The sequence below is a fragment of the Lycorma delicatula genome, chromosome 8, assembly GCF_047948215.1.
Source record: "Lycorma delicatula isolate Av1 chromosome 8, ASM4794821v1, whole genome shotgun sequence".
Lineage (NCBI taxonomy): Eukaryota > Metazoa > Arthropoda > Insecta > Hemiptera > Fulgoridae > Lycorma > Lycorma delicatula.
This window is the reverse complement of record NC_134462.1, coordinates 55,689,818-55,717,730: the sequence shown is the minus strand read 5'-3', so window position 1 is coordinate 55,717,730 and position 27,913 is coordinate 55,689,818. Positions and strand designations below refer to the sequence as shown.

General features: G+C 31.5%; 1 long non-coding RNA gene across 1 annotated transcript in view; it reads left to right on the top strand.

The window, feature by feature from the left end:
- The first annotated feature begins 7,395 nt into the window (after positions 1-7,395).
- The window catches only part of LOC142328679 (uncharacterized), a 443,558-nt gene continuing 423,040 nt past the window's right edge, over positions 7,396-27,913 (top strand). The window contains exon 1 of the long non-coding RNA XR_012757323.1: positions 7,396-7,527. This is a non-coding gene — a long non-coding RNA (uncharacterized LOC142328679). The remainder of the gene's footprint in view (positions 7,528-27,913) is intronic.

Here is a 27,913-nt window from a genome sequence, read left to right as displayed (position 1 = left end):
GGTATGTAAAAACACGCGCATATTCGAATGTAACGTTGTGTCAAAATTTCGGTGAAGAACTTTCGGAGATTAGGCGAAATCTCGAGATACTGAGGGTGACCTTGCTCTACAGTCTCTCACCCTGTTGAACTTTTAATTGAAAATTTAATGGCATCAATGTCCCATTTATAGAAGTAATCTGAAAAAAGTTTGGTGAAAATCCAGTAGTTCTGGAGAAATAAAGTAAATTTAGAGGCCAACACGGAACAGATACACGTACATACGAACGTTAACATCTGGAAAATTTCCATCCGGTTTTTTGGGTTCTTTAGGTATAAAAACATCTGGATCCGATGAAAGAGCCATAGCGCTGCTACAGCGCTATCTAATCGGGAAAGTAAAAATCTGATGTGCACATCATATTACTTCCTTGTAGGCCTACTGAATTATATACTCGCCATTTTTTGCTGCACTTCATTTAAGTTTATTTCATTTGAAAGTGAGATACGATCCTCCAATTATTTAATAAAGTGGACAGTTACACAATTGCTAAAATATTATTAACATCAAATACAGTGGAATCCTACAACTCGAATATTCAAGGGACTATAAAAAAATCTACTTACAGAAAATTCGAGTTAGAGAAACATACATGTTACGAAATTACTACCCACTCTAAATTCACTCACGTAAAATGTACAGCACTATTTTAGAAAATATTGCATTTTTTCCATACACAATCTTATTATACCACAGCAATTATTACATGACGTGATTTAGCATTATAAATACAGTTTGCAGTACGTACTACTGGTTAGTACGTGTATATATATATATATATATTGTATGTAATTAATTAGTAAGTTAACTTATCTGAAGAGTATTCTATTACCACAGAAGATACTAAACAAAATGCAGACTAATAAATATACACGAAAATACTACACATTTTTTCTCACTGATATTCAATTTATTGCACAAAAATCGTTCATGAATGAAAAACACAAAATGCTATACTTATTATAAATAGTAAAAAATATAATTGTTTTATTGTATATAAAACAGTTTTAAGTTCAAAGATTGTGTTTTTAAGTTTTTCAGATAAAATAAAAACAATATTAAAATTACACAAAATAAAATAAAAAGTGAAAAATAATTGGCTCTTTCGTAAAAAAAACTGATTTTTAATCAATAAATTGATTAAAATCAATTTAATTAAAATTTATTAAAAAAATTGTTAATAATTGTCTGACGTTTCTTCTGTTGCAGTGTAGTCAATCATTTTTCTATATCTGCCACCGCGATAAAATATCGATTCTCGTACATCATCTTTTGATTCAACGAATCGTCGAACAAACTCAGTGTTATCTGTAACTTCTATTAAAGTTGGGGGCGGTACGCAGAATAGTTCATCATTGTCGTTATCCGAATCAGTCTCTATGGCGTCATTTTCATTTGCGTTTGCGTTAATCGTATTGATTACAATATCTTCATCAATAGGGTATCACTAGTACCAAATCTTCGTTTATAGAAACATAATCCCGAAAGGTTACGTCTCTGGGTACTTGCAAAACATCGTAACTGACTGCCATTCATTATTATAGTCATCATCACCATTATTGTGGCTAGAAAAAAGATTTTCACAGCTAGTTTGTTCACATTCCGAAAAAATAACGGGTTGTTGTGGGTTTTAAAATTATTTTTTTAAAACAGTTAAAAATTGTTAGCTCAGACCCACCGGGTTGGTCTAGTGGTGAACGCGATATCACAAATCAACTGATTTGGAAGTCGAGAGTTTAGATTTGGTTGGAGTTTAGAGGTAACATTTAGTGGAAAGTAAACGCATTTTATCGATAAAAATTTCTGAGGAAACGATTATGCATGTGCCAGGCGATTGTCAATAAATAGAACAATCTTTCTATTTTTCGAATAATAATGATGATTCAATTTGAATAACCATTTTCCAAAGATTTCACTAGTAACCTACGCTTTTCTACTGTCTTCGTACTGAAAAAAAATTATAACCTTAGCGAAACAACGTGGTGTTTTCGATTTACCAATTCAGAGAGGTTTCAACTTTTTTGTCCCCCACATGTTCGCACCTAAAAGAACAGTGATGCGGTCTTTATTTCGTTACCCACCGTGTCATTTATCACCTTTAAAAGTTAAAGTTTTGTCAGGTAAACATCTGTAAAACAGTCCAGTTTCGTCATCGTTAAAAATATCAGATTCGTTGTATGTGCTCATAATTTCTTTTTGCGTACCGTTTATCCACGTATTACAAATTGCTTCATTTACATTGCTTCACTTTCACCACAAATATTTCTAAAAATTATTCCATGCTTATCTCTAAACTTCTTAGGCCAACCTTCACTAGCTTTGAAATCTTTACAATTGAACTGTCTCGCAAAGTACGGGCCTTTTTCACGTAAAATTGGTCCACAGATAGGTAAATTTTGATCGCGATTGTTTTCAAATGATTTTAAAACGCTTTTTTCAACATCGGGATACTTGAAAGACTTTACTCTTTTGATAATACCTGAGTTAGGAAGACTACGATATTCACAATTTTTAACGGTGTTTTGCAAATTGTTGTAATCGTGTTTGGTGTATATAGAATTCCGATGCAATCTTCTTTTTCTTATTTTTTCTCTCGTCTAATTCCATTATGAGCCTTTTTTTGTCATCTAATGACAATGTTTTTAAAGCTCTTTACGACATTTAAAAAAAAAAGAAAAAAATCGTTGTAAGGAAAGAATTTGTTTACAGTAGCAAAAACCCAAACTAAAATACGCAAACTATGCAGACGAGCAGAGACTGTTACAAAGACACATTGACCGACAATTCTTACGATAAACGAGTTCCGGTGAATACTGAAACGTGTGTGTAAGATTTTGCTTCTCTCTTTACTGTATGTTGATTCATTTGTTTTTGTTATCGCATTCTAGATGAAGTGAATCATGTTTGTTTCATATTTCTGAACTGAAAATAAGATCGGTATTATAGCCTAATGTTAAAGGCTTGGATTTTTTTTGTTGTTGTAATAAACCCATCAATTTTTTCTTCTACTTATAGCATTTTTGTTCGAGTTAAGGAATTATATTTCCGTATAACGTAATACCATACGGTCAGAATTAGAAAAAAATTTGAGTTGTAGAAATTTTCGAGCTATAGGTATTCGAGTTACAGGAATTTGAGTGTATTTATAGAATTATTAATTCAACAATCTTACCTGAAATATTAGGATATAGTAGAAGTTACTTTATTACTCTTTAAATAAATGTAAGTCTTATATCTATCTAATACTATATTTTTTTAATTATTATAATATAATTATCAACAAAATGAAAGCAAAAACGAAACAGCAGAAGATTTCTAAATTTTTATAACGATATTTATTATCAAGTAGACTGAAACAAATGGATAAATAAAAAAAAATAATGTATTTATACTGAGAGATGGAGAACTAGTGCTACATATTCACGCAAAAAACAATTTTTAAAAAATTGTTTTTCACGGAAAAAATTATTTTTTGTAGGCAAATTATTTCCAATTCTGAAAGAAAATAAATATAATGACATTCTTCTGTAAAAAAATTAAATCCGTGTAAGGCACCTAAGATCCATATTACTGTAGCTAACAAGGGAAAGGTACGGGCTTCGGGACACCGATTTGAACAATATTGCGTGTGTGAATAGTACACTACGTGTCTTCATCACAAAATACTAACATGCAATATTCAATTATACTCAAGAAAAATGGGCCTAAAAACTTCCTTAGCATTTTATAATATATTAATTTTGTTCCAAGTCGCTCAAGTAGATATGTGGTGTAAAAAGTGAGAAAGTGTAGGATCCGTAACCATGCACACAACGGTTCGAATCCGACTTCATATATATATATATTTAAAAAAAAAAAAAAAAAAATTTAAATATATTGATTAATAATTATTATTAACCTCTGATTGTAAAAATTTTTGAATTAAAACAAAATATTTTTAGTTTTAATAAAAATGTATTTTAATAAAATATATAAAATTTTATTTCACTAATAATTTCTGATTTTTTTTTGTATTGTTATTATTGAATTATTATTTATTGTTAAAATGTTTTACAATCAAAGGTTAATAATAATTATTAATAAATCAATATATTTATATTTAAAAAAAAGTTAAAAAAAAAATGTATTTGAAATAGGATTCGAAACGATGTGTAAGATCCAAATATTTCATCGATTAAAATTTTATTTAGCTATAATTCTGAAACCAATGAAAATAAGTACCACTTATTATGACATATCGTTGAACAGCTCTCAACGAGGACTTATTACTGCATTTAAGAAAAAGTTCAAAATCCAAATGTTTCAAAATTGAAACCCCGCTTTATTTAGAGGTCTGACTGTACATACATTTTTGGCCCAGTCGATTGAAATCAGAAGCAGAGGTGCATAACTAGATTTTATAACATTCCTAATTACAAAATTTCAACATTCTACGGCTATTCGTTTTTGAGTTATGCGATATACATACGTACGTATAGACGTCACAATAATAAACTAGTCAAAATGGATTCAGGAATGGTCAAAATGGATATTTCCGTTGAAATCTGAAAAACAAGATTTTTACTTCCTTTGTTTCATACAAGGAAGTAGAAACAAACAATTTAAATTTTTGTATTAAAAGAGATCTGGTCTGCTTAGAGGACTAGGAGTGGGCAAGGACCATGAATATTTTTGATATCTTTGAGTTTTTACTGGCTCCTGGAATCAGAATTTTTCTTTGAAAAGAAAAAAAACACTTCAATCGGTAATTTTTTTTAAAGGATAAATGGATGAGAACTAAGAAGGTATAAACATCTTTGAAGTCACTGAATTTTTTACTGGAAACTGAAAGCGGAACGCAGTTTGAAAAATAATGGTTTGAGTATCTCAGTAATTCGATTTTTATTTTTTTAGGGAGGTTACTATAGAATAATTTGCCTCCTTAATTTAATACCTCGGTTGGGTTTAGATTATTCTAAATATTTGTTGTTCGCTTGTTCATACAAATAAATAAAAGTTTTGACTTCATTTATAAGATAAATCTTTTTTATTATAATCTTGAACTTGTAAATTATATATCTAACATTGTTATATTATTTATTTGTACATAACAAACACAAGTTGATTCTCTGGATGAAGGGACTAAACTGAACTATTGTTGTGCTGGGCCAGCTTTTATAGAGTGGATGGAGCCGAGTGAGCTGCTAGGAGCTGTCTGAGCCGTACGGAACCGCGTGCAGCTGTCTGAAGAACCTTTAAAAATTAAAAGTCCTTCTTTATATAAAATTTAAAATTCCTCATTTAATAAGAGTAAGAAAAAAGAGAGAATTTGTTAGGAATGTCAACCTTCATTTAAAAATGAAATAACTTCATTTAAATACCTAGTTTAAATAACTCGCGTCTTAACAGTTAGGGAATTACTAAATCAACGAGACCCAAACCTGTTGACACCTTAAGAAGATTAAAATTTTTGAGAAAAAACGGTTCAAATATGGAAATATTTCACTTATTGTTTTTAATCGGAAAGGCAACGGAGGACTTAAGATTTTTATTTTTACATTTTTGTTATCTACGGTTGGTCTGGGGGATAAAAGGCTAATATCTCTTTCATACTTTTGAAAAATTCTTAATACTTCTGAGCAAATCTAGGGAAACCCCAATACATTTTGAAAAGAAAAAATATGAATAAATTAATATTTAATTTTTTTAATCGAAGGGAAATTTGGGAGCTAGAGATGTAGGATGGTCCAAACGTTTTCGACGATTTTTACGGTAGTTCGTAGCAAATCCTTGATCGACTTCAATTTTTCTTCATAATTTAATATACCACATACTTAGAGGATCAGGAAAATATACGACCTAAATGTCTGATAGCAGATTTGATGTCAGCGGGTGATTCGAGCAAAGTCAAAGCCTGCACGCTTTATTAGAGTCAATTAGTATTTAGTTCTGTGAGTTATGGCGACCTGTTCAGATGCTAATCCGTTCTGTGGTGTGGAGAGAGATTAGGGATAGGATTATGGTTAGAATTAGAATTAAGGTTAAATTTTATTTATTTCTTTTTTTTAATTGTATGGGACTAGAGGTACAAGGGGTCGTACATTTTTGGAAATCGATTTTAGAAAAGTAGAGTTTCTATCTGTTTCTAAAAGAAAGAAAAAAAATCCCTTTCGGCACGCTGAAGGCGGAGGTAGATTTCACCGGTGTTAAGTAGGGGATAAAAAAAATTTCCACCTTAAATTTAAGAAAAACTTCATATTTACTCAATACGAAAATGGTTGCATGTGAAAAATAGTTTCATAAGTTTAACATGCGATAAGCCCTATCTTCTTACAATTCCAGCAAAATTTTGTTCATCCCTTGCCGTAAGGGCTGATCATATCAATAATTGTTACAAACAAAAGTTTTAGGTAATGTTTAGAGGGCTAACAACCACTTTAAACCGATTCGATGTTGTGCCTATTTAGGGAGGTATGATTCTTTTTGTATTCGAAACTCCATTTTTTCTACGAGCTGGGGCAATGGTTGGTGATATCAAACTACTTTACTGAGGTAAGTTTCAGGCACTTATCCGGAGAATAGTAGGAACTTTAAATGAATTTGATATTTTACTTACTAAGAAAATTATACCAATATTTTGTCTTTTCGAAAAAGCCCCCCCCCCCACCATTTGCACCCTCATGAAACTATTGGACAGACGGTGGTTTTGGGGTCTGGGGGATGTGAAACGCAAAGATATTTCGAAATTTCCCGGAAATCGAATCATGGTACAATAGGTAGCTTTCTTATGAAATCTACCTAAAAATTGTAAAAGAACGATTTGAATATGGCAGTATTTATACTTTTCTTTAAATTTCCTAGGGAATTGTTTATGAGCAGCTATGTTTATTATCACCTATGATTAATGATTTTTTTCACACAAAGATTTCTTTTTTCTACATATTTTTTATTAATTATATTGTCTCAAAGACATCTAAAGGAGATGGAACCAGAGGGTATGGCTGGGTGACACAGTTACTAGAGAAGAAAATGCCCATTAATACCTAATGAAATAATAATTCAGATTGATGTATTAGTTAATGAGATTATACCGGATAAAACTACAATAAAAAAAAAAGTTATCTTGCGGTGTGATTTTGTTAAGTAATAGAAATAAAGAAATACGGTAGTCCTGTTTAGATTCTTAACTACACATTTAAAAATTAAATTTGTTACTGCGCACAATTAACGCGTTGCTTTTTTCTCTGTTGCCGTTACTAGGCGCGCAAACTTACACATCTAACTGATGTAGAACCTTCACGAACATGTACGAAGTAAGTAAAAACAATTGGTGGTGTAGATAGAGCTAGTGTCGTTGCTTGTTTGATGCGTCCTATTATTAATGTTATAATATGTGTGTACGTATTGAAACGAAAAATTTTCTTCGTAAATTTTGTGTTCAGTTCTAAATCGCATGATCTATGTCATATATAAAGGAACGAAATGAAATTCTGAATTATTTGCAATTAGGTAAGATATTAATTATTTTATAATATATAAATGAATACAGAAGTACTGAAAACCTAATTAAAATTTGATTCGATTAATAGTTGTGTTTGTTAAACGTACTGTTTCTGCTTACGTTGCTTAGTTTCAGTAGCATCTTCATTTTCACGTTGTCGAACGTATATACTACGTTGGCTAAATAGGTAATTAAATGAAAAGTAATTCACTTTTTGAAGATACTTTATCTAAATAAATAGAAAAGGGTATCTTGAACAAAATACAGGTTTATGCAGTTTGTTCCACCCCCAAAGTTTTTTTATCGTATAGGTCATTACTTACGTGTTGTATGCCTAATTGCTCTACAATGTTTAGTCATTTCTTAAAACATTACTGTGTTAATTAGTCAAGGTTAGCGAGCGTAGCTAAGTTTGGTTAAATTATATGTATAAAGTAAATAAATATAAATGGTTACAAAAATGGTAATATAATGGTTATATCGGGTGATATTAACAATAGCCTAAAAGTTTGCTGCTTCTAATTATAGATACACATTAACCAAACTTAACCTACGCTCGCTAACCTCGACTAATTAACTGTAATGTTTTGATTATTTAAAAAATAAATTTCAATAATTACTGAATTTATTATTTAAATACTCAAAACATTACTCAAAGTTAACAAAGTTAGGTTCGTCCAGGTTAGCTAGCAAAGCGAGTGTAGGTTAAGTTTGGTTAAATTTAATTTATATTAGTTAGGTTTAGTTCAAAGTTTAGTCAAAACGTATACGATACATGTCAGTTATGACGTGTACGATAAAAATACGTTGGGGTGAAACAAACTGCATAAGTGCCAAAATACATTTAAATCTAAATCTGTATGAATTGTAATTATTACAGCTCAAAATCAAAATTACTTTTAAAGATTTTTATTTTTTATTTACTTTTATAACTGGGAATTAGTACCATCGATAAAAAATGAGGTCCCCCGATGTTTATATTTATATGAATCAGAAAATCAAACCATTATCAATAATTTAATTTTGTATATTTGGGTATGCGCTTATATGCGTGCAAATTTAAATGCATGTGTTGATATAATATACATTGATTAAATATTATTTTGTTTCATATCTCAGAAACTAATTAGCTTAAAATAATATACACATTAAATAGAGTTAATTCTATTCGTTTCTTGTGTGTGTGTGTGTGTGTGCGCGCGCGCGTGTGTAACATTCGAAGATTTTTTTATACAGTTCATCCCAAGTTATTAATAAAAATTCAGCCCGCACACACACACACGCACACACAAACAAAAATATGTGTATGTGTAATTAATTAATTACACATACACATATGTTATTACACATATATTACTTAATTTACATATATATATATATATATGTGTGTGTGTAAATTAAATCTATTCTTAACACGTAGACTGCCAAGCCAAATTTTGTGAAACTTCCACTCAGACTAACAAATTTGTTGTTTTTTTTTTTTTTAAACTTTTATGAATTGTTAACCACTTATGCTTGTATAATTTAAGGTAAACTTTAGATTTTAAAATTTGTTCCAAAAAAAGTGTTACTTCTTCAGGCTACATGGCCTGATGGTGTAACTATTACATTCTAGAGCCACATGAACCAATTTTGATTCATAATAGCTATTATGGAATATATTTCCTTTTATTTATTTTAAGTTACTGCTACAAAAAATACTTACAAAATTAAGACAAATTTTCAAATAAAATAATCTTTTTTTAAAAAGAAGCCTAAATCCATTATAATAAAAAATTTCACAATAACTTTTTAAAACAAAGTAGGCTCTTTTGAAAATTCTTGAATGCCACAGAATAATAATTAAGGTAAAACACAAGTAAAATTAACAACAAATTTACTATATGCCTAATACAGAATTTTTCTTTTAAAATCAAAAATTCAGTATATAGTTACAATTTCTTGATTGATTTGTGTATTGAAAAAAACAATTTTTACACAGGACATTACATTATAAGTTCACTGTTTTTGTTTTCGCTGCAGCATTGACATGATTCATTGTTTTAACCAGCTTCTTATAACAATTTTTACATAGTCCCTGATTAGCCTTGACCATAACATGGGTTGTGATAAATTGAGATGGTCCATGGAGAGGTATCTTATTTTTATTACTCTACTTTAATCACCGGTCTAACCAGCTGCTAACTATCGAAAATAAGTTATATTTATTATTTTCTTTGTTACTATTTTGTAAATAACCAAGCATTTACTACAGCCGAATTAATCAATAAACCAAAAGAAACTTTGCAATACCATTTGACGTTTCATCTAAGACAGCCAGAATGGTAAGCAATCATTTCATCTAATTGATCAATAAAAGATTTTCCTTGAATATAGTCCACTACCTCTTGTGGTTTAGTTGTTTCATTGCCTTTTTTTTATGTCATCATATTATATACATGCTTGATGGTAAGCATTAAAACTAACGTTCGATTTTTCCATTTCAGGATGATTGTTTTTATTATTTTTTTGAGCAATAATTTCACCTCTTTGTAATTTTTTATCTAAAACATTTTTAGGAATATACCTTCTTTTTTTTCTTAAAGCTCCAACAATATGGGTATTATTATCAAATAGGTTATCTGCTAGAGTGACACTAGTGATAACTAGTTATCAACAAAAATCATTCTTCCCTTGTTTAAATATGGGGCACTTAACGCTGATACTACCTTGGAAGATATTTTCCAGGAGTAGCCTCTTTACTTGCATGCATTTTATATGCAACAATTTAACAACCTCTATTGCACAGTTTAATTACTTTAATCTCATATGAATGAGATTTTTGTTTGTTGAATCGCTTAAATATGATTCGTCCTCTGAAAGGAATCATGTTGTCATCTATACACATCATGCCTTCAGGAATTACATTTATAAAATTTTCAACAACCATATCAATTAAACCTTGAATTTTGTGTAGGTGTCTCTTCATTGTTGGCACAATGTAAATGAGCAAGTAACAGTTTAAAGGGATTCCTTGACATGTATTGTGGGAGAACTGAAATAAATTAACCACTCTTCCACCAATAGTGACCAATGCTTGGCATAATATTGAGCCCCATGACACTCCAATGCTCAGAAAACATTTCAGTTCATTAGTGCTAGTTTCTACTCGCTTTCCAATTTTAGCACGGGAAGAAATTTTATGTCAGTTAAATGGTGTTGGTGTAACGATTGGTTTCAACAGCCAAAAGATTAATAACTTTTACAGTTACTAAAAGCTCAAAGAAATCGACAGGATCTACTAAAGTCTCTAAAATATATGGATTTACACCAAATGGTTTGTCATCCGGATTTTAAGCAAAATAATTGAAATTATTTAACTAACCAACTGAGTCCCATGTGTACCTATGTATTGCAACAGGTTCAGTTCTTTCTTTCTCAATACTTACATTTTCAATAGGCTTATTGATATCTTCATTACAATTTTCATTTCTGACTTCTAGACTTCCAACATCACTTCCACTTTCAGTATTAGTTTCGCACGCTGGGTCATTGTCACTATCACATCCCAAAACTTCTTTATCGCCACCTTCATTTTGTATTCTGTGTAATTCTTCATCAGAAAGTTTTTCCATTATAAGTAATCAAAACAAAGTAAATGAAATACCACGCTTTGAAATGAAACACACTTTTGAGGTTATAGCATTCATTACCCTTAGAGAATTTTGATTCCTGCATGTACAAACACTTTGCCACTGCCTTATGTATAATATCTATTACAACATATAAAATAAAATGAACTTAAAACAGATAGCAAACTAAAAAATTGAGACCAGAAACAAAAAACTTTTCAGCTGAATACTAGGATAACAATAGCAACATATACGCCGGCTAAAGCCATTTTGTAATTGTCTGAGGCCACAGCTTTCAATTCATATAGTAAAATGTATTGTTGGGTTTCAATTAAACACACAACACACATCTCAGGAATGGTCGAACTGACACTGTACAAAGACTGCACTTCATTTACACTCATACATATCATCCTCTGAAGTAATACCTGTACAGTTATTATCGAAGGCTAAACAGGAAGAAAAGAAAAAGTAAAATGTATTGTAGATTAAGCCGTTAATGCACCACTTAGCTTTTAAATTATGACTTAATATGAACCAGTTTTGGCTCATGCAGCCTGAGTAGTAAAAGTACAAGTGTGATACAAAAATTGCTCATATGGCAGTCTGTGTTTCAACAAAGTTCCTTTAAAAAAAAAAAAAATACTTTTATTTTATTTACATTTAAAATAATAATTACACATATATATTCTTTCTATAGTAATATTTGGATATACCTTCCAAATACAAGATCTACAAAAAATGTTATGCATACATGCTAATAAAGTGAGTTTGAGACTTATGTTAGATTTTCATTCTATCAGTGCAAGTACAGAACTTTAATATAATGTTAGATATTCATTCTAATAGTGTGAGTACAAGACTGAGTAAAACAATAAAAGAACAAAGGCTCCAACATAATAACATTTCCTAGAATTGCATTTCCAGGAATACATTCCAGTAATAGTGCTTACATGTGCTAAATACTGTATTCTAATTAGTCCTTCCCAAATAAAACATCCAGGGGGTGGTCTTTGTTTAAATATTTTACAATACTCTTCTTAAACAATAATAATTACTAAAATTAAATACAGTAATAAAATCCAAATAGATATTTGATAAATAACAATATTCTGTTTTCTAACAGGTGACAAATTATTCAAATTAATTCTATCTAAATTTAATGTTTTTAAGTATACAGAAAGTTCTGATGTTGAGTCTTATCAACATTTAACAACATTTTGGATGCCTGCGACTTTCACTTGCATACTGTAGCAGGTCACTTCTACATATAATTTTACTATTATTAGGATTAGTAAGATATATTCCTTGAAATGTTTTAGTTATTGTTTCCTTATAATTAAAACTTTTTTTTTTGCATCAGAATTGCCAAAAAATCATGCATTTCATTTAATCAAATTTTCATTAAATAACTCTCTAGTTGATATAATGCTGGAGTGCAGCATTCCTAATTTACAAAATTTCAATGAATTCTCAATATCTTGAACTAAACTGATTACGAAATCTCTTAATTTGTCTAATTCAATAAAATTATTATCATTCATATTCATTATTAACATCTTACTACTTAATTCTCTAAAAATGTCTTCAATTATATTAACCATTGTATTAAATTGATTTATAATATTTAAATTAACAGATCATTAATGTGACTTACAATATCATCTTTATATTTTATTTGTTGTGACAATTTTTCATTCTTTTCTCTATCATATGCTTCTAAATAACCAGGAAAGAATTTAACAATTGAACTGAGGCCATTGATAATGTGTCTTTTATTTCATGTTACCATTTAACAATATTATTTATAATTTTTCATTTGGTAACATTATCGTACAATTAATAAATTTAAAATAATTACTTACCTCTAGACTTATGGCTGTTATCAGTTACAAAACCTTCTTTTTACTTTCTTATACGAAGTAAAGGAAGTATTGTGATCGCAAAATATTTCGGTTTTCAGATTTCAACAGAAATATCCATTTTGATCACCCCTGAATCCATTTTGGTGTGATGTCTGTATGTACTCGTATTTATGTACATATCTTGCATAACTCAAGAATAATTAGACGTAGGTTATTGAAATTTTGGATTTAGAACTGTTGTAACATCTAGTTGTGCACCTTTCCTTTTGATTGCAATCGACTGAATCAAAAGTGTACAAAAAAGTTCGAAATCCCAAAAAATTGGATTTTGAACTTTTTCTTAACTGCAGTGATAAGCCCTCATTGAGAGCTTTTCAACAATATATTATTATATATCGTTGTGGTACTTATTTTCATTGGTTCTAGAGTTTAAGCTAAATAAAATTTATTTAAAGTATTATTTGGAATTCAGAGGGAAGTCACTCGGTTCGAATCAGACTTCCTTCTGCTTTTTTTTTTTTTAATTTAAATATATTAATTTATTAACTCGTGATTGTAAAAAAAATTACAATAAATAATTATTTAATAAAAAAAAAAAAAAAAAAATAATCAGTAATTATTAGTGAAATAAAATTTTATGTACTTTTGAAAATGTGCATATGTAATTTAATAGGCATTATTACAACTTCTGATTATTTAATATTAATTGAAAATTATAATTTAGAACCGCAGTATTTTTGGATTTTCTAAGTTTACGTAATTATTCTGGAATTTCTGTTTAATTTTATCTACATTAAAATTAACTACCGAGTGACTGAAAAATAGCCCTCACAAGAAAAAAATATACACCGAGGCATACGCAGCCGATCTTTAATAAATTTCAAAAAAAATTCTTATCTTTTAGTTCATTACTCCTCTGATATTGTCGGATAATATTCTCCCTGAGTCGGAGTTGATAATCATTTCGTTTATTTGTTTTTTTGTTGCCTGGCATTTAATCGCTCTTTGATTTGATATAATTCTCCTGTTGTTAATTTGTGTACACGGTCTCTAGTTTGCAAATGTTCTCTCTCTTTATATTCATCATCCTTTCTTAATCTTTTTATTCTTCCCTTGTTCTTAACATTTTCTCTCTTCATATTCATACTCTTGTCGTTTTTTTTTTAAATATATTTTTTCATGTCATCTTTCTTTTTCCCGTATGATTGTTTTGTATTTTTTTTAATTTTTGATTATTCACCAAATAATCCAATAATAAAAACTGAATATTTTGCACTAAAAGGTCGAATTGCCATTTGTAAACTCCTCCTCCTCCGGGATCGGTCCTGCAGTTTAAGCATTGCGCGGGCCCAGGAAGTGCCGTTAGGGTCCAGAGTCCCCGTGCTTCATCACCGTCGCCCATCCGCACAAGTGCAGACGCACGACGGTTCCACAGGGGGCTGTCCTTCGCCCTTTCACCTTCAAGTCACTTCCTTCGCCTGAGTCTCAGGTCTTGTGTATGGAACTCTGATTCCTTGCTGGTGATCTTCAGTCTTTTTACTGATCTGGGTCCTGAATCAGGCTCTATTCCATTCTCTAGCTTCTCTCGCTTTAGTTTTCAGGATTCTAGTAGCTAACCTTGTCCCATTCCGTTCTTCCTGTGAACATGTACGGAACTGTTTCTTCCGGAGAAAGCCAGCTTAGCCCGACATCTTGTCTTCCACATCCCACCGCTGGCATTGGTAGATGGTGTGCTCAACGGTATCCTCAAGATCACAGTACCTGCATAGAGGAGACACTCTCCTGCCAAATCGATGCAGGTAGGCTTCAAATTCGCCATGTCCAGAAAGGAACTGGGTTATGTAGAAACCCACCTCACCCAGTCTTCTTTGCACCCACACGTCTATTCTAGGAATTAATTTACGCGTCCATACACCAGTAGGTGAGGTGTTCCAGGCCTCCTGCTCCTCGGCCAGAAGTAAGTCCTTAGCCTCGGTCTTAGTCATACCAAGATAAACCCGCCGGAGCATCAAAGCACGCAGCCGCACCGGGGGAATCCCGGAGATGACCTCAATAGCGTTTCGCGAAACCGTGCGATATGCGGCCGCAATGTTCAATGCAGCACGTCTTTGAAGTGATGATACTTTATCTGCATTCCTTTTCTTTTCAAGGGCCTCTACCCATGCATGGACGGCATAAAATATGATAGAAGAAGCCACGGTCAGTATTACACGTCGTCTAGAAGCACGAGGACCTCTGTGGTTACGCATAAGCTTACTGAGATTATTAACAACTGTCTCAGCACATGCCAAAGTCTGCTGAAGGTGGACGTTGTAATTTCGGCTCCTCTCCAACCACACTCTGAGGTACTTAACGCACCCCGACGTGGGAATATTGGTCCCAGCAACATTAATTTGCATTTCTCGCAAACTTCTTCTCCCGACCAACGCTACTACAGAGGTTTTATTAGGTGCTAGCTGTAGTCCTCTCACCTCAAGCCAACAAATTAATCGCCGGACCGCATTATTGGCTACCTCTTCCACTTCTGCTTCAGTGTGTCCGGCAACGAGGAGGGCCAAATCATCTGCATATGCAACAAGTTCAACGTCCCCATCAAAAGCGAGGTCCCACAGGAGCGGGCCGAGAACCACCCCTGCGGAACCCCACTATTTTTTTTTTTGTCTTTAGTCATTTGACTGGTTTGATGCAGCTCTCCAAGATTCCCTATCTAGTGCTAGTCGTTTCATTTCAGTATACCCTCTACATCCTACATCCCCAACAATTTGTTTTACATACTCCAAACGTGGCCTGCCTACACAATTTTTCCCTTCTACCTGTCCTTCCAATATTAAAGCGACTATTCCAGGATGCCTTAGTATGTGGCCTATAAGTCTGTCTCTTCTTTTAAGTATATTTTTCCAAATGCTTCTTTCTTCATCTATTTGCCGCAATACCTCTTCATTTGTCACTTTATCCACCCATCTGATTTTTAACATTCTCCTATAGCACCACATTTCAAAAGCTACTAATCTTTTCTTCTCAGATACTCCGATTGTCCAAGTTTCACTTCCATATAAAGCGACACTCCAAACATACACTTTCAAAAATCTTTTCCTGACATTTAAATTAATTTTTGATGTAAACAACTTATATTTCTTACTGAAGGCTCGTTTAGCTTGTGCTATTCGGCATTTTATATCGCTCCTGCTTCGTCCATCTTTAGTAATTTTACTTCCCAAATAACAAAATTCTTCTACCTCCATAATCTTTTCTCCTCCTATTTTCACATTCAGCGATCCATCTTTGTTATTTCTACTACATTTCATTACTTTTGTTTTGTTCTTGTTTATTTTCATGCGATAGTTCTTGCGTAGGACTTCCTCTATGCCGTTCATTGTTTCTTCTAAATCCTTTTTACTCTCGGCTAGAATTACTATATCATCAGCAAATCGTAGCATCTTTATCTTTTCACCTTGTACTGTTACTCCGAATCTAAATTGTTCTTTAATATCATTAACTGCTAGTTCCATGTAAAGATTAAAAAGTAACGGAGATAGGGAACATCCTTGTCGGACTCCCTTTCTTATTAGGGCTTCTTTCTTATGTTCTTCAATTGTTATTGTTGCTGTTTGGTTCCTGTACATGTTAGCAATTGTTCTTCTATCTCTGTATTTGAACCCTAATTTTTTTAAAATGCTGTACATTTTATTCCAGTCTACGTTATCGAAAGCCTTTTCTAGGTCTATAAACGCCAAGTATGTTGGTTTGTTTTTCTTTAATCTTCCTTCTACTATTAATCTGAGGCCTAAAATTGCTTCCCTTGTCCCTATACTTTTCCTGAAACCAAATTGGTCTTCTCCTAACACTTCTTCCACTCTCCTCTCAATTCTTCTGTATAAAATTCTAGTTAAGATTTTTGATGCATGACTAGTTAAACTAATTGTTCTGTATTCTTCACATTTATCTGCCCCTGCTTTCTTTGGTATCATAACTATAACACTTTTTTTGAAGTCTGATGGAAATTCCCCATTTTCATAAATATTACACACCAGTTTGTATAATCTATCAATCGCTTCCTCACCTGCACTGCGCAGTAATTCTACAGGTATTCCGTCTATTCCAGGAGCCTTTCTGCCATTTAAATCTTTTAATGCTCTCTTAAATTCAGATCTCAGTATTGTTTCTCCCATTTCATCCTCCTCAACTTCCTCTATAACACCATTTTCTAATTCATTTCCTCCGTATAACTCTTCAATATATTCCACCCATCTATCGACTTTACCTTTTGTATTATATATTGGTGTACCATCTTTGTTTAACACATTATTAGATTTTAATTTATGTACCCCAAAATTTTCCTTAACTTTCCTGTATGCCCCGTCTATTTTACCAAAGTTCATTTCTCTTTCCACTTCTGAACACTTTTCTTTAATCCACTCTTCTTTCACCAGTTTGCACTTCCTGTTTATAGCATTTCTTAATTTCCGATGGTTCCTTTTACTTTCTTCATCACTAGCATTCTTATATTTTCTACGTTCATCCATCAGCTGCAATATATCGTCTGAAACCCAAGGTTTTCTACCGGTTCTCTTTATTCCGCCTAAGTTTGCTTCTGCTGATTTAAGAATTTCCTTTTTAACATTCTCCCATTCTTCTTCTACATTTTCTACCTTATCTTTTTTACTCAGACCTCTTGCGATGTCCTCCTCAAAAATCTTCTTTACCTTCTCTTCCTAAAGCTTCTCTAAATTCCACCGATTCATCTGACACCTTTTCTTCAGGTTTTTAAACCCCAATCTACATTTCATTATCACCAAATTATGGTCGCTATCAATGTCTGCTCCAGGGTAAGTTTTGCAGTCAACGAGTTGATTTCTAAATCTTTGCTTAACCATGATATAATCTATCTGATACCTTCCAGTATCGCCTGGCTTTTTCCAAGTGTATATTCTTCTATTATGATTTTTAAATTGGGTGTTGGCAATTACTAAATTATACTTCTTGCAAAATTCTATAAGTCGGTCCCCTCTTTCATTCCTTTTGCCCAGCCCGTATTCACTCACTACATTTCCTTCCTTGCCTTTTCCAATGCTTGCATTCCAATCTCCAACTATTATTAAATTTTCATCTCCTTTTACGTGTTTAATTGCTTCATCAATCTCTTCGTATACACACTCTACCTCATCATCATCATGGGCGCTTGTAGGCATATAGACGTTAACAATCGTTGTCGGTTTAGGTTTTGATTTTATCCTTATTACAATGATTCTATCGCTATGCGTTTTGAAATACTCCACTCTCCTCCCTATCTTCTTGTTCATCACGAAACCTACTCCTGCCTGCCCATTATTTGACGCTGAGTTATCCACATTTGTCCTACCCATTTCCCTTTTTAAATTTTCTAGCCTACCAACCTTTTTCAAGCTTCTAACATTCGACGCTCCGACTCGTAGAATGTTATTTTTTAATTTTCTGGTGACCCCTTCCTTAGTAGTCCCCACCCGGAGATCCGAACGGGGGACTATTTTACCTCCGGAATATTTTACCAAGGAAGGCGCCTCCATTATTGCTATGTGAAAATGCAGACAGCCACATTTTCTTGGAAAAAAGCAGCTGTAGTTTTCCATTGCTTTCAGCTGCGCAGTACTCAGAGGACTGAGTGAAGTTGATACGGCCGTTTAAGTCGTCCTGACTCACGCCCCTAACAACTACTGAAAGAGCTGCTGCCCTCTTTCAGGAATCATTCCTTAGTCTGGCTCTCAACAGATACCTCTCCGATATGGTTGCACCTTCGGTCCAGCTACTCTTTATCCCTGAGCACTCAAGCCCCCTCACCAACGGCAAGGTCTCATGATTCATAGAGGAGGGAACCCCACTAAACACGTCAAAAACCAACTCACCATCTTCTGTGGGGGTTTTAAGCCTTCTGCAATGTAGGTAACTGTTAATTATGCCAAGGAGATACCCACTTATATTCTTCTTTTCTCTCAGGACATCAATAATCGTCGGCCACTGGAGACTACCAAAGGCGTTCCTGACGTCTAGGAGGACCACTAATGGGATCCTCCGTCGACGCCCAGTGCCACTACTTCGATCTGTAGCCCATTCAGTTACACGTTTCAACGCGTCAATCGTGGACTTCCCCCTAACAAAGCCACATTGATCTGGGGAAATCCCACTCTTCGCTTCCACCTCGCACCAGAGCCTATCAGCGATAAGTCTCTCCAACAGCTTACCCATGGTGCTGAGCAAGCATTCTGAAACTTTTGTTAATCAGCAATTCACGATAATTCGAATAACACTGGTCTAATAATACGAGTAATAAAGGGACTTTTACTCTATCCTAATATTTCATGTAAGATTGCTGAATTAATAATTGTATAAATATTTGATGTTAATAAAAACTAATATTTCAGCAATTGTGTAACTGTCCACTTTATTATAGAATTGGAGGTTCGTATCTCACTTTAAAATGAAATATATTTAAATGAAAATCTCTTGGAGGTTCTGGGTTCTAATCCCGGTCAGGCTTGGCATTTTTTATGCGCTACAAATTTCCATTCAGGCTAAATGATCATCGCAGTCGATGCCTGCATATATCATTAAAAAAAAAAATAATTAAATGAAATGCAGCAAAAAAATTGTATATAATTTAACAGGCGTACAAGGAAGTCTGTGGTGGCCACATGACTTTTTTACTTACAATACACAATTATTGATTATTATTGAAACAATTTAATACATATTCATAAATATTATTCAAATTTTATAATTGACTAACTTTAATGTAAACTGTAATAATGTATAAACGTATGATAAGAAGCTTCTAATCTGGCTAAACCTAATTCTATCTGTACTATTTCTGAATTAATATTTATCTTATTTCGGCTGCTCCGAGATGAATTACTTTCATAAACAGGAAGGACCTGCCACAGGGTTTAATTAAGGATTAGTTTCTGTATTGGAGATATGATTCTTCTTTTGTTTCACTTTAATCTTTCGAGGTCGTTTAATTTTCGATAAATGAATTTACTTTTTTTTAATAAAGTCTTAGTTGTATTTCTGTTATTTTACCGTTGTTTATTTATTGAACTGATTTTACTTTATTACATTTATTTTTCGTCTTACTTTGTTTTTGAACAGTCTTGACGTAATAATCAGGTGAGATTTGAGGTATATTTCTTTTATTTATATTAATATTTTTTCTTGAATTTTTAATCTTGTTATTTCATTAGTGTCCTTTTCATGTTTATATAATTTTTTCACTTTTTCTTTATGATTTTTAATATAAAAATTTATTACCCGCTGCTGTATATATGCTTTTAATAATGAACTTAGATTAATATGTCCATTAAGGATTTCGAACGGTATTACTTTTGTAACAGAATAAATGATATTGTTGTAGCGATAACTACGTATTTTATTTCATTTTCAACACTATCATTTTTAAATTGTGATTGGTTATTAAAGTCAAAGTTCAATTAATGTAGAATGAAACCTTTAACATATTCCACTAGACGGTGGACGTTGTGTGCTTTTAAAATATATTTTAATTTTATGTATCTGCATTAATTCTTTCCATTAAATTCAGTACCATTATCAAAAATAATTGTTTAAGGTATTCTATGATATGTAAAATAATTTAATAATTTATCAGCTACTTCGGTTGTTTCTGGTCCTCTCTCTCTTTTTCTGTTTAGCCTCCGGAACCACCGTAAGGTATTACTTCAGAGAATGAATGAGGATGATATGAATGAATATAAATGAAGTGTAGTCTTCTACAGTCTCAGGTCGACTATTCTTGAGATGTGTAGTTAATTGAAACCCAGCCAGCAAAGGACACCGGTATCAAAGATCTAGTATTTAAATCTGTATAAAAGTAACTGCCTTTACTAGGATTTGAACCTTAGAATTCTCGAATTCGAAATCAGGCTGATTTGCGATGACGAGTTCACCGGTAGACTAACCCGGTTTTTACAATCTTAGCATTTGAATGAAACTATTATTTTTAGAGATAATTTGAATGTAAAATGTATAATTTGCTTAATCCAACCTACATTTTCAAATTTTACTAGTTCATTAATTATATTTTCGTTGCTTTTTTTCTGTGTGTATTTTCTTGGTAAGGGATTTAATTACATTTATTTATTGTAATATTTGTATGTATTCTATAAATGAGAATGTAGCTGATTTGGGATGTCGAGTTCACCACTAGAACAACCTGATGGGTTGTTTGTGGTCCTGCAATTCGATATACTTGTGCATAGAGTTTTTTTTCCTCCACTTGCGCATACCTAGAAAACTATCTACATTTGAAAGAGAATTTTGTTTTTTAAAAGAAATACTATCGATATGAACTATTTGTAGTGATTTAGAAGGCGTTGCAGTCAATTCTAAATTTAAAGAAAGTCTTTTATATTTTGTTTTTAAACAAATCTCGTATTTATTTATATTATTTTGAATATGTACTTTTAAATTCCGGGCATAATATTTTCGTTTAATTTGTTGATAGGTTTCTTGTATTCCTCTATGATTAGTTTTTCCTGTATGATAATTATTTATTATTTCTTCTTCAATACTGATATCTAAAATTTTATTTTTACGTCTTACTATTTGTAATTGGTAACTCTTAAAATATTCCGCTACAATTGCTGTAAATTACACAGAATTTTTTTTTCAAATTACAAACTATATTTTACGTAAGAACTAAATATTCTTTTGAAATTAATAATATGATTAACTAATTTATTTTCGGATATTTCTATCAAATTAGTTTTACTATTATAAAATAATGTTTTTGTCTGAACTTTATGAGGGTTTTTTTTTTTTACTAATCTTAATAAGATTTGATTTTTTCCAAAATTAATTGGTTCACCAATTATGGGATTTTTTACCATTGTGTTACCTTCATAATTTGAATGCTTTGTCTGGTCATTATCGTTTTCAATTTGACCTTTTTTTCCAGCTGGTTGTCAATCGGGTGAATCTTCTTCGCGATTTTCGCAGTCATCTATATTTATAATCATCAACTCGTCATCTAATTCTGGAAATATAAACTAACAGTTTCATTAATTATTTGATCTATTTCATTTGTATCCGCTGGTGTGTTTTCAAAATTTTTATTTGTTTTTCGATTATATTTAATTGTATTCTTGAATCGCATCAGCATTTTAATTTTTTTTCCTTTTTTGTAGGCTGTTTCGTTGCCAAATTCTTCTAATTTTAATCGCCATATTAAAAGTTTGGAATTTGGTTCCTTAATAGAAAATTTCAATTGTAAAGGTTTATGATCGGAGAATATTTTTAATTTTCTTCCGTAATGATACGGAAGAAATATTTCGTTGCCCAAAATACAACTAGTAATTCCTTTTCTATTGTAGAATAATTTGTTTCGGTGTCACTCAGGGCCAAGTTGCTTAGGCGATGGGTAGATCTGCGCCGTTTTTATGTTGACTTAATTCAGCTCCGATAGCAAAATTGCTTGCATCTGTTTTGAAATGTGTAAAAAATTCTGAATATTTTTACACATTTCAAAACAATGTATTATTTGTATCCTCAATATTTATTTTCGTATTTTTTTTAAACATTTAGTTGGCCGTTATATTATCAGATTTTTTAATAAATTTCCTATGGTATCCTAATAAGCCTAAAAAACCTTTAATTTCTTTAGTGGTCCCTAGTATCGGGTATCGTTTAATTATATTAACTTTATCTCGATTGGGTTTAACACAATCTATGATCACAAGATGTCCTAAATAGGATACTTCTTTTCATAAAACTTCTGTTTTATCTAATTGAATTTTGAAGTTAGCGGATCTGAGTCTAACAAAAACTTGTTAAAGTCTTAAAATATGTTTTTGTAAACTAGTTGAATAAATAATACCAAGGTAAACAAGGCTAATTTAATTTTGAAATTCACGGTAATACCAAGCGACACTGGATAGTTCCGACGCTCAACTATATTGAAAACTTATGTCTGTCGTAATGCTGAGGTTTGAATTTTTCAGACGCGTATTCATATTGAGTTTCGAGCGGCAATTACGTATATTGCTACGCTATGCAACACCATTAGTTTCGTAAAGACGCAATGCGTGTCCGTTGTGACAATCCTGGTTCCCGATAGAATGCCACGCAGATGCAGGAACTTAATGACATCGTGTTTGTTAGTCGGCAAATTCCGAACATTTATAGTAAAAGTCGATAGTAAATTAAACTGCTTTTACGATAAACGCCCAAAATCAACTTTACGTAACCGGCTGCAATACATATGATAGCGTACAGATACCGATTTGAATTTGCTTCATTGTGATAAGGAAACTTACTCTCATCTTATCTTGTATTTTCCGTTTGGGGCATTAATTGAATAGTATTTCTATATTGTTAGAAATAAATAAATTAGGTATTTAAACAGATAATCAATGGCGCTGGAATTAGGTAAAAGAACGTTTTTATTTCGCAGTAGGATAACCGAAAATTATTGGGGCGAAAGTGAGGGGGCTTCTTACGTAGAGGATTGAACTTTATGAAAGATTTATTCATCCGTTTCGTTAATCTTTATGAAAAAAACCTATAATATAAATGTTAAAATATTTTTGAAAAAAGTCATAAATTCTTCTTTTTCTTTTTAAACATTTAATGGCCCAGTATATTGAGTTAATTAAAAACCAGTAATTATTGTAGGGGTTGTATCAATTTTTGAATCTTTTCTCAGGGTTCTGGGATCTTCTTTTATAAGAATAACAAGAGTTATGTAAATTTTTCAAACGTTTTTAGCTATTTCACGAGATTTTTTTTTTAAAATGAGAAATCATAAAGCTGATAATCCTTTTCAACCTGTGCTACAGAAAAATATGAAAATTAAATAAATAAATTTTAATAAATCAAAGTTTTAACAGTGGTTACGTAATCACTTAAGGTAAAATATCTTAACAAATTTTGTGCCAACTTTCGTAAATTTTTATTGGTTTAACAAATCATTTTAGAACATTTTTTTATTATTATATTTTTCTTTTCTATAAGAAAACATTCAAATAAAAAAAAATCATAAGGTAAACTTTATCACTGAGATAATAAATTTTCAGTTCTACGTAAATATCAGTAAAATGAGTAATATTGTCGGTTGCTAAAAAATATGTATTTTCATTACAATTATTCTCTTTATGTAAGTACTTTAGTAATATGCGAGAATTGTTTCCTCTGCACCTCACTACTTTATTCACGTATACGCTATTATAAATTCACGTCATGTATTTTTGATGATTTTTGAAATGATGAGTTTTTCAAGAAGTTCGTTAGAACTTAACTATGTTTACAGTTCTGATGGGGACAAAATTAAAAAAAAATAAGTATAAAAACACTTTATTTCAGTTCAATTAGATTTGTAATAAAGAATAATTTCAAAAAATACCTGGAATTTTGTTAGACGAACATTTTTTTCTTCCATTTGATGAACGGCAGGACTCGAATACGAGACTTTTTCCTCAAAAAGGTGGGTTTACGAATCGCACCGCTAAGTAGCAGTACTTCATAGTACTAGGTAGGGTACAAAAACTTAATAATGTACTTCAAATAAAAACTAAAAAAAAACTTTAAATAAAAAAAAAAAAATGCTACAATTTGTTTTAATAGTAAATGTTCTTATGTAAATGATAATACTGAAGGTGAAACAATTTTTTTAATTCCCATCACTTCATTTAAAAAAAAAAAAAAATAAATAAAAAATATTAATTTCCAAGAGATTATAGCTGCTAAGAAAACACAAAAAACACGAACAGTAGGAAAGTGTTGCAAATGTGGCAACAACGATTTGTTACATAAACAGAAGTAAATTTAATTGGAAAAATTTTTATTCTACAAATAGTTATTTGAGCTAATTGATAGAGAAATAAAAAAAATAATTTAATAAAAATAATATAAAAAGTGTGTCCACGGATACGATAAAAATCGAGGGTTAAACTTACCAAGTAATAAGTGCAATATTACATCACGGATCCTCGATTCGTGAAGGTCATTATATTAGTTTTATTAAAAAAGGAAAAATATGGTATGAAGTGAATGAAATGACTATCAACAAAAAAAATTGGCCGAGAAATTAAAAAAAATGTGTATTTGTTTGTTCTAGAAAGGCAATAAATTTTAATAAAAAATCCATAAGATAAAAATCAGTAATTCATAAAAAAAAATAAAAGAATAATCTAACAAACCGCAGTGATATCGAAAAAATTACAATGAAATTGTAAACCGCTCAAAAAACAAAAATTTCTGTATTATAAATAAAACCGTTTTTAACAAAGTGATAAAGATATCAAGAAAAGTAAGACATTACATTTCTATTATCAAAATCTGTTATTAATTTAGAATTTTGTTTTAAAAAAAATACATGTTAAATATATGTAATAAACAATAGATATACAATAATATTTAATATACATTGTTTAAGCGTTCCATATAATAAGCAAAAAAAATAGAAAAATTGTTACAAAACTCTTACCGGCCGGATTTCATTTATATGTAATCCGTACATATAAAATTTACAGAAATAATACAATTCTTATGATTATTCGTTGTTTAATAAATGAAATCGGGCCGGTAAGACTTTTATAACAAATTTTTCTATTTGTTTTGCTTATTATATGGAACGCTTAAACATTGTTAATTCTATCTTATTGTATATCTATTGTCTATTACATATATTTAACATGTATTTTTTTAAACAAAATTCTATTTAGTTCTATTTTTTTTCTGTTTGGCTAAATGTTGCAGTTTAAGAAATTATGAATTTAAATTGCTTTATAAGTAAATATTTTTTCTTGGGCGCATAACGAAGTGTTGCTATCATGCCCGGACACAAAATTATTACAAAAAGAAATTTACTATTAAATTTCTAGTAAAAGAACTATTAAACGATTAAATTGTAATCGCATAATTTATACAATTTTTATTTAAAATACGAATTATAATTCCAAAAGGGACGCATGAATTTTAAATGATTACGTTTTTGTAATCAACTGATAATTATTGCACGAATAAACTTATGTACAACTGATAATATGTATGATGTGACAGAAAATCAACATTGTTGTGTCATGTACAATTATCATCACTGCATGACGTCAAGCTCCGAAGCCTTTGTAGCTGAGGTTGGGGAGGATTCTCCCATCATCACAGTAACGGTAATATTTTCTATTGTTATTCCAGTTCTGAAAACATAGAGTTTACTTGCATTCACTTATTAAATGTGTCTGGGCCAGTATGTTAATACATTTAATTTGAAAGAAAAACAAAAAAATTCAATTAATTACTTATTCTTGTAATTTTAAAATATTATTATAATGACATCGTTTCATTTATAATAATTCTTTGGAAAAAACAAAGTTATGCTAGTTCAAGTGTTGTGTCTATTTATACTAAACTCACGTAAACTACATTCCTTTCAAGTATACAGTGCTTGTAGTTCCCAACGTACAATGGAAGGTGTGATAGATTTGCGTACAATGGTAGGTTTTGTTACTGCAAATGTTTCCCTAAACTTTTTTGCTCAAACGTTTTATAGATGTGAAACATATAGCGCACCTTAGATACAACAGAAATCATTAGTTGCTTTCTCTTAGAGTAATTTATATTCATAATAAAGTAAGTCCCTTTGGTAAATAGAGTGAAGGCGTCACTTCTAAAGGTTTTATTTGTACTGATAAATACAAAATACATTTTGTTGAGTCCGTCATGTCGATATGCAACAGTATAACAGGCTCAGTAAAACGGAAAACCACTTCATTCCCCTCTGGGATGGGATGTTTGTTATATTTTCAGAGTAATTACTCTAGTAAATACTAGTGTCAAATCATGTACGTACATCGATGCGTTTTTGACACTTAATATATACACAACAGAAATTATACCTCTTTAAGCGTCATTTCTATTAAATTACCTATTAAATCGTTATTTTACATTGTTTTGTTATTTTTGGGTTATTAATAAATAAGGAAAAAAATTACAGACGTTTATTTGAATTATTTTCCTGGTTTTCTCAGGAAGAATTTTTCTTGAGGAAAACATAGGCATATATACAAGGTCTGTAAATAAAGTAATGAGACTGGTTCAGAAAAGTTTTTTATTTACAATCCAATTATACATGGACTCTATCAACTTCAAAATAGTTCCCTTGGGAAGCCATGCAACTCTTCAAACGGTTTTTCCACTCTTCATAGCAGTTTTGAAACTCGGAAACCGGAATACTCTTCAGATGGTCGGTTACATTTTGTTTTTTATGTTTTCTACTGTTCCAAAATGGTGTCCGTTGAGGTTTTTTTTTAAAAGTCGGGAACAGGAAAAAGTCGCAGGGACTCAAGTCAGGTGAATAAGGTGGTTGAGGATCTACAGGAATGTTTTTCTTTGCCAAAAACTCATTAATTGAGAGTGAAGTGTGACAAGGTGCATTGTCCTGATGCAGCATCCAGTTGTCTTCGATGGCTGGTCTCACGCGGGCAACTCTTTTCCGCAGTCTGTCCTGTAGACAAAAACTCCTTATCGACAATGTCATCACTATCGAACACACAAATTAGCATGGTTTTGTTTTTTTTTTTTTGGTTCTGATTTGCTCATTTTTGGTTTTTTGAGACGTGGTGAGTTTGAAGTGTGCTACTCCTTGCTCTCTTTCTGAGTCGTACTCAGATATCCAAGATTCATCACCAGCAATAACATGTTTTTAGAAAATCAGGATCAGTTTCAATTCGTTCTAGAAGATCTCGGCACACTTCCACCCTGTTTTTTTTTTGTTGAACAGTAGTTCGGTTTTTTGGGACCAATTTTGCACAAACCTTTTTCATGTCCAATTCGTTTATCAAAATTTGATGGACTGTGGTAGGTTCAGATTCAATTGTTCTGCAATCATTCTGACCGTTAATCGCCGGTCGTACCGTATCAAGTCCCTGATTCGTTCA